This window comes from Macaca thibetana, chromosome 4 (genome assembly GCF_024542745.1).
Source record: "Macaca thibetana thibetana isolate TM-01 chromosome 4, ASM2454274v1, whole genome shotgun sequence".
Classification (NCBI taxonomy): Eukaryota; Metazoa; Chordata; class Mammalia; order Primates; family Cercopithecidae; genus Macaca; species Macaca thibetana.
In genome coordinates, this window is record NC_065581.1 from 34046393 (window position 1) to 34056929 (window position 10537).

The 10537-nt window shown below is 47.9% G+C and overlaps 2 protein-coding genes across 5 annotated transcripts in view; both read left to right on the forward strand.

The window, feature by feature from the left end:
* The window catches only part of RPS18 (ribosomal protein S18), a 111627-nt gene that overhangs the window by 73046 nt on the left and 28044 nt on the right, over positions 1-10537 (forward strand). The gene's annotated exons all lie outside the window — the stretch shown is intronic.
* Positions 1999-10537, forward strand: part of PFDN6 (prefoldin subunit 6) — a 50128-nt gene continuing 41589 nt past the window's right edge. Inside the window, exon 1 of the mRNA XM_050787878.1 lies at positions 1999-2009. The gene's annotated coding sequence lies outside the window, so the exon portion shown is untranslated. The remainder of the gene's footprint in view (positions 2010-10537) is intronic.

Genomic DNA, 10537 nt, shown 5'->3' on the forward strand with positions numbered 1-10537 from the left:
GGTCTGGGGATGTGTGAGGGGGTTGGTCTGGGGATCTGTGAGGGGGTTGGGCCATTCAGAAGGTGCCATGAGCAAGTTGTCAGAATCAAACATATGTTTCATCCTATGGATATTTTTGGTTGTTTTTTTGTTTTCTGAGATAAGGTCTCATTATTGCTCAGGCTGGAGTGCAGTGGCGTGATCACAGCTCACTGTGCAGCCTCAACCTCCTGGGCTCAAGGAATCCTCCTACCTCAGTTTCCCAAGTAGCTGGGACCACAGGTGTGCACCACCATTCCTGGCTAATTTTTTAAAAAAAATTTTTGTAGGCCGGGTGTGGTGACTCACACCTGTAATCCCAGTACTTTGGGAGGCTGAGGTGGGTGGATCACAAGGTCAGGAGTCCGAGACCAGCCTAGTCAACATGGTGAAACCCTGTCTCTACTAAAAATACAAAAATTAACTGGGCATGGTGGAGGATGCCTGCAATCCCAGCTACTGGGGAGGCTGAGGCAGAGAATCGCTTGAACCCTGGAAGCAGAAGTTGCAGTGAGCTGGGATCGTACCACTGCACTCCAGCCTGGGCGACAGAGTGAGACTCTGTTCCCAAAAAAAAAAAAAAAATTTTTTTTTTGTAGAGATGGTGTCTCACCATGTTGCCCAGGCCGGTCTTGAACTCCTGGGCTCAAGAGATCTGCCTCTTGGCCTCCCAAGGTGTTGTAATCAAAGGCATGGGTCACTGCACCCCGCCCATCCTGTGGATTTTAAGGATGATGGGTTGGTGCTAAATGAGCTCAGAGAACTTTGAGTGCTCAACATTGAGACCAATGAGGAAGCTTTTGTTTGGTAGACTCGTGGATGGTGTGGACTCTGTTCTGGAGGAATGCAGAGGAAACTGATTATTATATTCACATCCTCCATGGAAGGTAGTTTGTTGGCCCAGACATGGAATAAGATTACAGACTATCAGGTTCAGGGGACCTCAGGAAAAAGGAGGAAAATCTGAGAGGATGGGAGGCTTTCCTCAATGCCTGTGAGGCCAACAGACACTTTCAATCTCCAGTATGTCTATGCTTCAGAAGGAGCAAGATGTTGGCTGTCCTTTCACTCTCCACCAGCTGAAATGTGGTCTCTTCCCATCACCTGCCATTCTGACCACTCTTCCCAAGTCACAGACACTTCTCAGATACCAAACCCAAAAGGCATGGCTGAATTCATTTGCATCAACTCAGGCAATGAATTTGGGAGGAGAGTTCACTTGTCAGAACGTAACAACGTCACATTTTGCCGTTGGGAATGTGGAGTCTAGGGACCCTTGGAATCACTTCCCTACCTGATCGCTAGCACACCCTCTTTCACTCATTGAATCACACTTTAGATTAGGTGCTGCTGGGAAGGGACTTTGCAGATGTAATTAAAGTCACAAATTGGTTTATCTTGAGGTAATCCAAAGGGAGACTGTGCAGGGGAGGTCTGACTCAATCACATCCAAGGCCTTTAGTGGTGGCTGAGAGGAGAAAACACATTTCTGCACTTAGGAGCCTCCTTTCTCACCTCAATTCTAGCAGCTCAGATGAGGTGTCAGCTCCCTGCAGTCCCTGGGGTACAGAAAAAAGAACTGCAGAAAAATGGAGGCAGTGACACTTCCACGTAAAACTACTAGAAGTCTTCAGAAAGTAAGGCAAGAAAAGGAATCTTGAGGACCAGAGAAGCTGCCAGGCCAGTTCATTAAGCCTTGGCATGACAAGGAAATCCAGAGTTTTCTTGAAGGATGGAAAATCTGGAGATGAGGGATGGGCATCATGTACTGTCAAATGCAGTTGCCAAGGGGTTCAAGCGCAGGGGCGTTAAGAAGAGCTGAGACCTGCCTATAGACGCCAAGTTTGCAGGGCTCATCCTGGACTATTAATGAGACCATCCAGAGGCCAAGGAGCTTACAGGGAGAGGGCTGGACTCACCTTCGGGGATACTGGCCCAGCAGCGCTGCAGATCCCACCCTGAGTAGAGTGACATGAGAACTGGGCTGGGGGAGTTGAGGAGGAGAAAAGGAAGTTTCAAAGGGGGTGTGTGTGTGTGTGTGTAAACTGGAAATTGTTAAACTCCCCTGTGTGCAGTGGTATACCAAGCAGGGTGGAGTGGTGGGAGGAGGCTACACCACAAGGGGTATTTTTTCACTAACATTGTTTTATAATTGTTGGTGCACAGCATCAATAAAAAGTTGGCTTTAGGCTGGGCGCAGTGGCTCACACCTGTAATCCTAGCATTTTGGGAGGCCGAGGCGGGAGGATCACCTGAGGTCAGGAGTTCAAGACCACCCTGGCCAACATGGTGAAACCCCGTCCCTACTAAAAATACAAAGATTAGCCTGGAATGGTGGTGTGTGCCTGTAATCCCAGCTACCTGGGAGGCTGAGGCAGGAGAATCATTGGAACCTGGGAGGCAGAGGCTGCAGTGAGCTGAGATGGTGAGATGGTGCCACTGCACTCCAGCCTGGGCAACAGAGTCAGACTCCATCTCAAAAAAAAAGCTGGTTTTAGAATTATTTTTAAATTCTCCACACACAATACACCTTCTTATTGCCTGCACCCGGAACAATCATCTCCCTCCGTGTCCATGGTAAGCTGCAGCCTGTGTGTCCTATGTAAGTAAACAGTTCAGCTCCTCTACCAGATTGTAAATGGGGTTGGCGGGTCGGGGTGGAAGGCATGGTGAGTAAGGATTATTTTTCGCATAATAACAGTTTTATGCAGCATGGTTTTGTAAAAGAGAAATGTTTTCTAAATATTTGGCAAATGAATAATGGAATTTGAGTAATAATGAAGAAAATATGGGCAGAAATTTTACAAGCAAACATTTAGTTTAAACAAAAAAGCAAGCCAGGCGAGGTGGCTCATGCCTGTAATCCCAGCACTTTGGGAGGCTGAGGTGGGTAGATCACCTGACATCAGGAGTTCAAGACCAGCCTGGCCAACATGGTGAAACCCCATCTCCACTAAATACACACAAAAAAAGCTGGGCACGGTGGGTGCCTGCTACTTGGGAGGCTGAGGCAGGAGAATTGCTTGAACCTGGAAGGCAGAGGTTGCAGTGAGCCAAGATCGTGCCACTGCACTCCAGCCTGGGTGACACAGCAGGACTCCGTCTCAAAAAAGAAGAAGAAGAAGGAAGAAGAAGAAAGCATTCCTAATTGCCCTGGTTGTAAAATAATACAAAACAGGAAATGACAGCATCATTAGAGATTTAAGGTTTCTTAACTTTTTATGTCTAAGACAGGCTTTGGAAGTCTGGAGAAGTCTGTGGAGTCTCAGAATAACCTTCAACTACATAAAGTAAAATAAATGGGATTACAAAGGAAAACAATCATATTGAAGTACAGTTATCAAAATGAAGCAAAATGTGTAAGAAGATCTAGTGGTGAGTCTAACCACTACCACTAACTACAAAGTAACCATGAGCATACATGACATTTTGAAATTTCTGCAACTATCGGAAGATGATATAAACCTGTAAATTCTATTAACAACAGTCACATGTACTACAAATACCTGTGTAGGTTTATTGCCTACATTTATCATTGGAGAAGATGCTAAATATCAGTTAGAGATTAGTGAAAATGCAATGTAATTTTATCCTATCTTTGTTTCCCCTTGGGATCCTGGATGAAGAGCCCTGTATTACGCTGGGCACAGTGGCTCATGCCTGCAATCCCAGCTACTAAGGAGGCTGAGGTAGGAGGATTGCTTGAGCCTAGAAAGTTGAGGCTACAGTGAGCCATGATCGTGCCACTCACTGTACTCCAGCCTGGGCAACAAAGTGAAACCCTGAAAAAAAAAAAAAAAAGAAGAAGAAGAAGAAGAAGAAAGAGAGAGAGAGAGAAAGAAAGAAAGAAAGAAAAGAAGGGAGGGAGGGAAGGAAGGGAGGGAGGGAAGGAAGGGGGAGGGAGGGAAGGAAGGGAGGGAGGGAGGGAGGGAGGAAGGAAGGAAGGAAGGAGGGAAAGAAAGAAAGAAAAAACTGGAAGTCCAGGCGCAGTAGCTCATGCTCGTAATCCCAGCACTTTGGGAGGCCAAGGCAGGTGGATCACCTGAGGTCAGGAGTTCGAGACAAGCCTGACCAACAAGGAGAAACCCTGTCTCTACTAAAAATACAAAATTAGCTGGGCATGGTGGCATATGCCTGTAATCCCAACTACTCGGGAGGCTGAGGCAGGAGAATCGCTTGGACTGGGGAGGTGACGGTTGTGGTGGGCCGAGATTGTGCCATTGCACTCTAGCCTGGGCAACAGGAGTGAAACTCTGTCTAAAAAAAAAAAAAAAAAAAAAAGAAAAAGAAAGAAAAGAAAAGAAAAGCTCTGCATGAGAGCCAGTGATGTCTCAGAGTGGAAAGGAAGCCAGGTCAACATGTTGCCCCTGCCCACAAGCCCTTAGGTTGACATTCAGAGCCAACCTCCCCAGCAGCCTCTTTTCCACCCTAAGGTTTGTCTCAGGGATCAGGGAGTGGAAACTCTCCACGTGCCTGCATGCTTCCATCTGAACCACTATTGTAGGCTCTTCTACTATTCAAAGCCCCTAAGGATGTAACATTTGGAGAAAAGATGCTAAAAAGCCCCGGTACTCAGAGACAATGTTCTCCAATTGTTTGAATGGGAGCATCAAATGAGTCCCCAGCCCTGAAGGTTGGGTTGGTCTGGGGACGAAAACTAATTGTCCTTTCAGTTAAGTTATATCATCATTCCCAAGGCAGACGTTTGTTCGGAAGATTCTTTTCTAGCTCATACAGAAAATGACACTTTATCCTATGAGATCCCCAAAGGCAGAGGACATGGGATGTGGTATCAGGAACCTGGGAGACATGCTTTTGCAATGGGGTACACAGCACTTAAGTGAGGGAAGCCACCAGGAAGTGGTACTGGCCTTGGAATTCCCTTCATGTCACACAGGGACAGAGAGGAACTAACATTTCTAAGGACTTATTCTATACCAGGGGCTGTACATTCTGTATCTTATATCTGTTACCAACTGTTTCTTCATAAGGCAGGTGATTTCTTTTCTTTTTTCTTTTTATTTTTTGAGACAGTGTCTTGCTCTGTCACCCGGACTGGAGTCTAGTGGTGTCATCTCGGCTCACTGCAACCTCTGCCTTCCCAAGCGATCCTCCTGCCTCAGCCTCCGGAGTAGCTGGGATTACTGGCACGCACCACCCCGCCCAGCTAATTTTTGTATTTTCGGTAGAGACAGACTTTCACCATGTTGCTCAGGCTGGTCTCCAACTCCTGTGCTCGACTGATCTGCCCACCTAAGCCTCCCAAAGTGCTAGGATTATAGGCGTGGATCACCATGCCCTGCCTGCTTTTCATATATATATATATATATATATATATAGAGAGAGAGAGAGAGAGAGAGAGAGAGAGAGAGTCTTGCTCTTGTGCCCAGACTGGAGTGAAATGGTGTGATCTTGGCTCACTGCCAACTTCTGCCCCCCGAGTTCAAGCGATTCTTCTGCCTCAGCTTCCCAAGTAGTTGGGATATCAGGCATGCACCACCATGCCTGGCTAATTTTTGTATTTTGAGTAGAGACAGGGTTTCGTCATGTTGGCCAGGCTGGTCTCGAACTCCTGACCTCAGGTGACCCACCCGCCTCAGCCTCCCAAAGTGCTAGCATTACAGGCATGAGCCACCATACCTGGCCTTTTCATATGTTTTTATACATATATATATATATATATATTTTTTTTTTTTTTTTTTTTGAGATGGAGTTTCACTCTTGTTGCCCAGGCTGGAGTGCAATGGTGCAATCTCAGCTCACCACAACCTCCCCTGGGTTAGGGCAATTCTCCTGCCTCAGCCTCTCAAGTAACTGGGGTTACAGGCATGCACCACCATGCCTGACTGATTTTTTATATTTTTAGTAGAGATGGGGTTTCTCCATGTTGGTCAGGCTGGTCTTGAACTCCAAAACCTCAGGTGATCCACCCGCCTCAGCCTCCCAAAGTGCTGGGATTATAGGCGTGAGCCACCGCACAGGGCCTCTTTTCATATATTTTTAACTAAATTAATAAAACAGGCTGGGGCAGTGGCTCATGCCTGTAATTCCAACACTTTGGGAGGCCAAGGTAGGAGATCACTTGAGCTCAGGAGTTCAAGACCAGCCTGGGCAACATAGTGAAACCTCATTTACCAAAAACTACAGAAATTAGCCAGGTGTGGTGGCACGTGACTGTAGTCCCAGCTATCCCAGAGGCTGAGGTGGGTGGATTGCTTAAGTCCATGAGGTCAAGGCTGCAGTAAACGGTGATTATGCCACTGCATTCCAGCCTGGGGGTGCTGAGCAAGACTTTGTCTCAAAAAACTAAAAACTAGCCGGACGTAATGGCTCATGCCTGTAATCCTAGCACTTTGGGAGGCCGAGGAGGGCGGATCACATGAGATCAGGAGTTCGAGACCAGCCCGGCCAACATGGCAAACCCTGTGTCTACTAAAAATACAAAAAATAGCTGGATGTGGTGGTGCGTGCCAGTAATCCCAGCTACACAGGAGGCTAAGCCAGGGGAATCGCTTGAACCCGGGAGGCGGAGGTTGCAGTGAGCCGAGATGGTGCCTCTGCCCTCCAGCCTGGGCAACAGAGCGAGACCTTGTCTCAAAAACACAAACAAAACCCCCAAAAAACTAAAAAGTAAACAAATAAATAAAACGAAATGTGAAAGCAATAGCAAAGGCTTGACCTTGCTCCAAAATCACACGATTTTTTTTAAGCTGCATTCTTATAAACTTCTTCCAAACTTCTTCCAAAAAGATAAACTTCTGCTGAGAGGGGCATGGTCATGACTTACAGTTTGGGCAGGACAAAGTTTTTTCCATCACACACACACACACTCACCCTCACACATACAGTGTTATTTCTACTAAATTGTACTTGATTCTTCTCCAGCGGCTCTGTCTGGAGTTTAATGTTACTAGTTTGCCAATGAATAGAATAAGACAATAAGCAATTTTGCTTTTATTTCTTTATTTTAAAAAACTCCTTGGTTAGTCTTATGAGAAAACAAAGTGAAGAATAAAGGTAACTACTGCATGTACCACAGTAGCAAGAGGAAAAAGAGTGTCAATTAATCTAATTGATATTCAGAGGATTGCGTGGCTCTTAGTGATGGAGTTGGGATTTTGGCACGTGTACATTTGTTGGATTTTGCTACCTGGCATCTGTATCCCATTCGTCTGGTAGCAGGATCCCATTTTTGCATTGGGGCCATTATCCTCCAACATTGGGTAGTCTATGGTACTATTCTTCAAGGGACCCTCCCCTTCCTTAGAGGAGTGTGAGCACCTGACCCACCCTAAGCCTATTGGAGTTCTCTCTCTTGACCCAAAGTAGAAGCATTGACTATTGGTGTCTGCTGCCTGGACGCTGGAACTATCCTGGCTTCTGTCCTTTCCAAAGACCACCTGTTCAGCTTTTCCTTCAGTTCTGTAAATATCCTTTCAATAATTTACTATTACTTATTAATCTGTTGCTTCTCTACAACCGGCTGCCTCCTCAGCTCCATGACTCCCAGCCTGGAGTCATAGAACAAAAGCTGAATGTGGGCACAGAAGTTTCAGCCACTGAGTGCCTATATGGTTTTGAGCTCATTATTTGAAATTCAAGCTCATTACCTGAAACAGGAAGAACACCTCCTCATAAGGCTGATATGTGAATTCAATTAGATGAAATATGTCCTCTGAGATCAAGGACTTTGATTTAGTCTCTGCTGAATCCACAGTGCCTATCACAGAACACAGAGCAGAGCTTCAATAACTATGTTGGTTTAATGGCAACTGCTTCTGAAAACACTTAGTTAACTCTAGTATGTAACATGAATTGGTGTGTCCATTATGTCCAGGATGAAGACAGCCAATTTCGATTCTCCTCTCCTTAAAGTTTTGCTTGCTTTCTCTTTCTTTTCTTGAATCTTCACACTAAATCTACTTTTTAAATTTTTTTTTAAAAGAGATAGGGTCTCACTCTGTCACCCAGGATGGAGTGCAGTAGTGCAATCATAGCTCACTGCAATCTCTAACTCCTGTTCTCAAGCAATCCTCCTGCCCAGCCTCACAAGTAGTTGGGACCACAGGCATGGGCCACCATGCTTAGCTTTTTTTTTTTTTTTTTTTTTTTTTGTAGAGATGGGGTCTCCCTATGTTGCCCAGGCTAGTCTCAAACTCCTGCACTCAAGATCCTCTGGCCTCTGCCTTCCAAAGGGATTACAGGCATGAGCCACCACCCTGGGCCTCTGACTACTTTATTTTAAAGCTCAGTCAATTTATATATTTTTATTATTTTATTTATTTTTTTTTTATTTATTTTTTTGAGACAGAGTCTCACTGTCACCCAGGCTGGAGTGCAGTGGCCATCTCGGCTCATTACAATCTCCACCTCCCAGGTTCAAGCGATTCTCCTGACTCAGCCACCCTAGTAGCTGGGATTATAGGCAAGCACCACCACGCCCAGCTAATTTTTGTATTCTTAGTAGAGATGGGTTTTTGCAATGTTGGCCAGGCTGGTCTCGAACTCCTGGCCTCAAGGGATCTTCCTGCCTCGGCCTCCCAAAGTTCTGGGATCCCAGGTGTCAGCCACCTCGCCCGGCTGCCTGATATCTTAAAATCAGAAAAGCCACCCTTCTTAAGTGGAGGGTAGGTGGGCCCATATTTACAGGAATGGAAGAAAGGAGAATGTTCCTTCTCTCTTTTGTCCACGTTCAGCAGCTCTGAAATTAATGCCAAAGCAAACAAACTCCCGCCCCACTGTCCCCGGCCGCCCTCGCCTTATGCTGTTGAACATAAGACTTTGCTGTTGAACACGAAGTAAACGTTTCCCAGAAAGCCCAGTTTAAGGAAACAATTCAGGGCGAAGTGAGGGCACAAAGGTAGAGAAATAAAGGGAAATGATATCTCTTTAAAGGACAGAGATCCCTGAATAGCACTGGGGGCTGTTACAGCCCATGAGTACATCTCCAAGTCCTTCTATATAACACTAGGAACCCCTGTGCCATATACAGACACTGTTCTCAGAGATTAGCGGGGGAAAGAGGATAATGACACAGTTATGTCCTTCGGAATGATTCCAGATGCTTCTGAGTCTGTGAGGCCCCTGTGTCCGTCATCAGCAAAACAAGTGTGGGAGAAGTTTGAGGAGTTACGAGTTTAAGCCTGGGAATCTTAAACCACAGAGCAGAGGATTCTGGGCTGAAGAAACAGACCCTCCGCAGCTTCAGCGCGAAGAGGGCGGCGGGGGCCGGCGGTGGTGGGGGTGGAACCTCGCAGCCTTGGGAAGCGGGAGTAAGCCGCAGAGGCTGCGCGGGGGTTTGAGCGGAGCGTGAACAGCTCCTTCCCTTGATCATGCTGCCCTCCGGAGGTCAGTGTAGGCATCGCTGCTCCCTTTCACGCTAGTCTGTCTCTTCATCGTCTGTTCTGGATCACCCTGTCCAGAGAGACCGTTGGGTCAGAAGGTTCCAGTGGACCCCCGGGGCGCGCTTAATGTCCCTGAAAACTGCGTGCTTCAGTATCACTTGAATGCCCACCGGGTTCCGGAATCTCGAGCCTCCGGAGCTGTCCCTTTGCCCCACGGCTCACATTCCGCGCGTCTGCCCCTCAGCGACTTCAACAACACGCGCTTTTCGGTCAGCTCTGAGGATTTGGGTTCTGCGACGGACAGGGGAAGGAAAGAATGAAGGCTGTGAAGAACCGTGGTGGCTGCCTGCACAGCCCTCCCCGCATGCGAGCATTAGTTGACTAAAGCCGTCTGTCTCGACAGTCTCCCCTGAGGGGTATCTGGGGACCCTTTCTTTGGGAACCCACGCTCTTTGTCAGAGTAGCTAAATGCCTCTCCTGTCCCAAATCTCATACCCTTGGCCTTTCTCCCGTCCTCGCGCTTAGGCTGGAGTCAGGTCAAATGCCAGAACATCTGGATGCCCCAAGAGTGACACCTGGGAGTGGGTGGCCAAGAAAGCAGCAGCGGGAAGGGAAAGTGGAGGAGCAGAGGATTCCCGGGGCTGCCGTCTGGGGTGAGCTCGCGGCCCCTCAGAGCCTGGCACACCGCCGCCTGGCATCCAGCAGGTGTGAGGGAACGCATAGCGCAGTGAGTCAGGCGGTGTAAACCCTGAATAACGCGGAGCGGGTGAGCGGGGCAAGTGCGAGGTCACTTAAGGACGCAGTTCTGGCCCCGCCCTCAAGACACGCCTGGCCAATCAGGAATCGCTGATTCTCCAATCCTCTCCGCCTGTGCTCGCCCTCCTCTGCACTTCGGTCTCAGGCGCAAACACTTTCAAAGTCGTTAGGCCAAAGCGCTGAGATACGGCTTCCCAAGCCAATCAGAGAGCGGCTCTCAGATATGGGGCGGAACCCTGAAAAGGCGAGAGCTGAGATCCCGCTCCTTTCTGCCTTACCACGCCGCCTCCCGCGTCCGCCAATTAGGAGAGCCCGGAGCCGTACCCGCTCTCAGCCTCAGCACGCAGCAGCCTCCGCTCCGCGGCGGGTGTGCTCGGCAGTCAGACTCACTCAAGACGCCTCCCGTCGCCGGCGGTCTA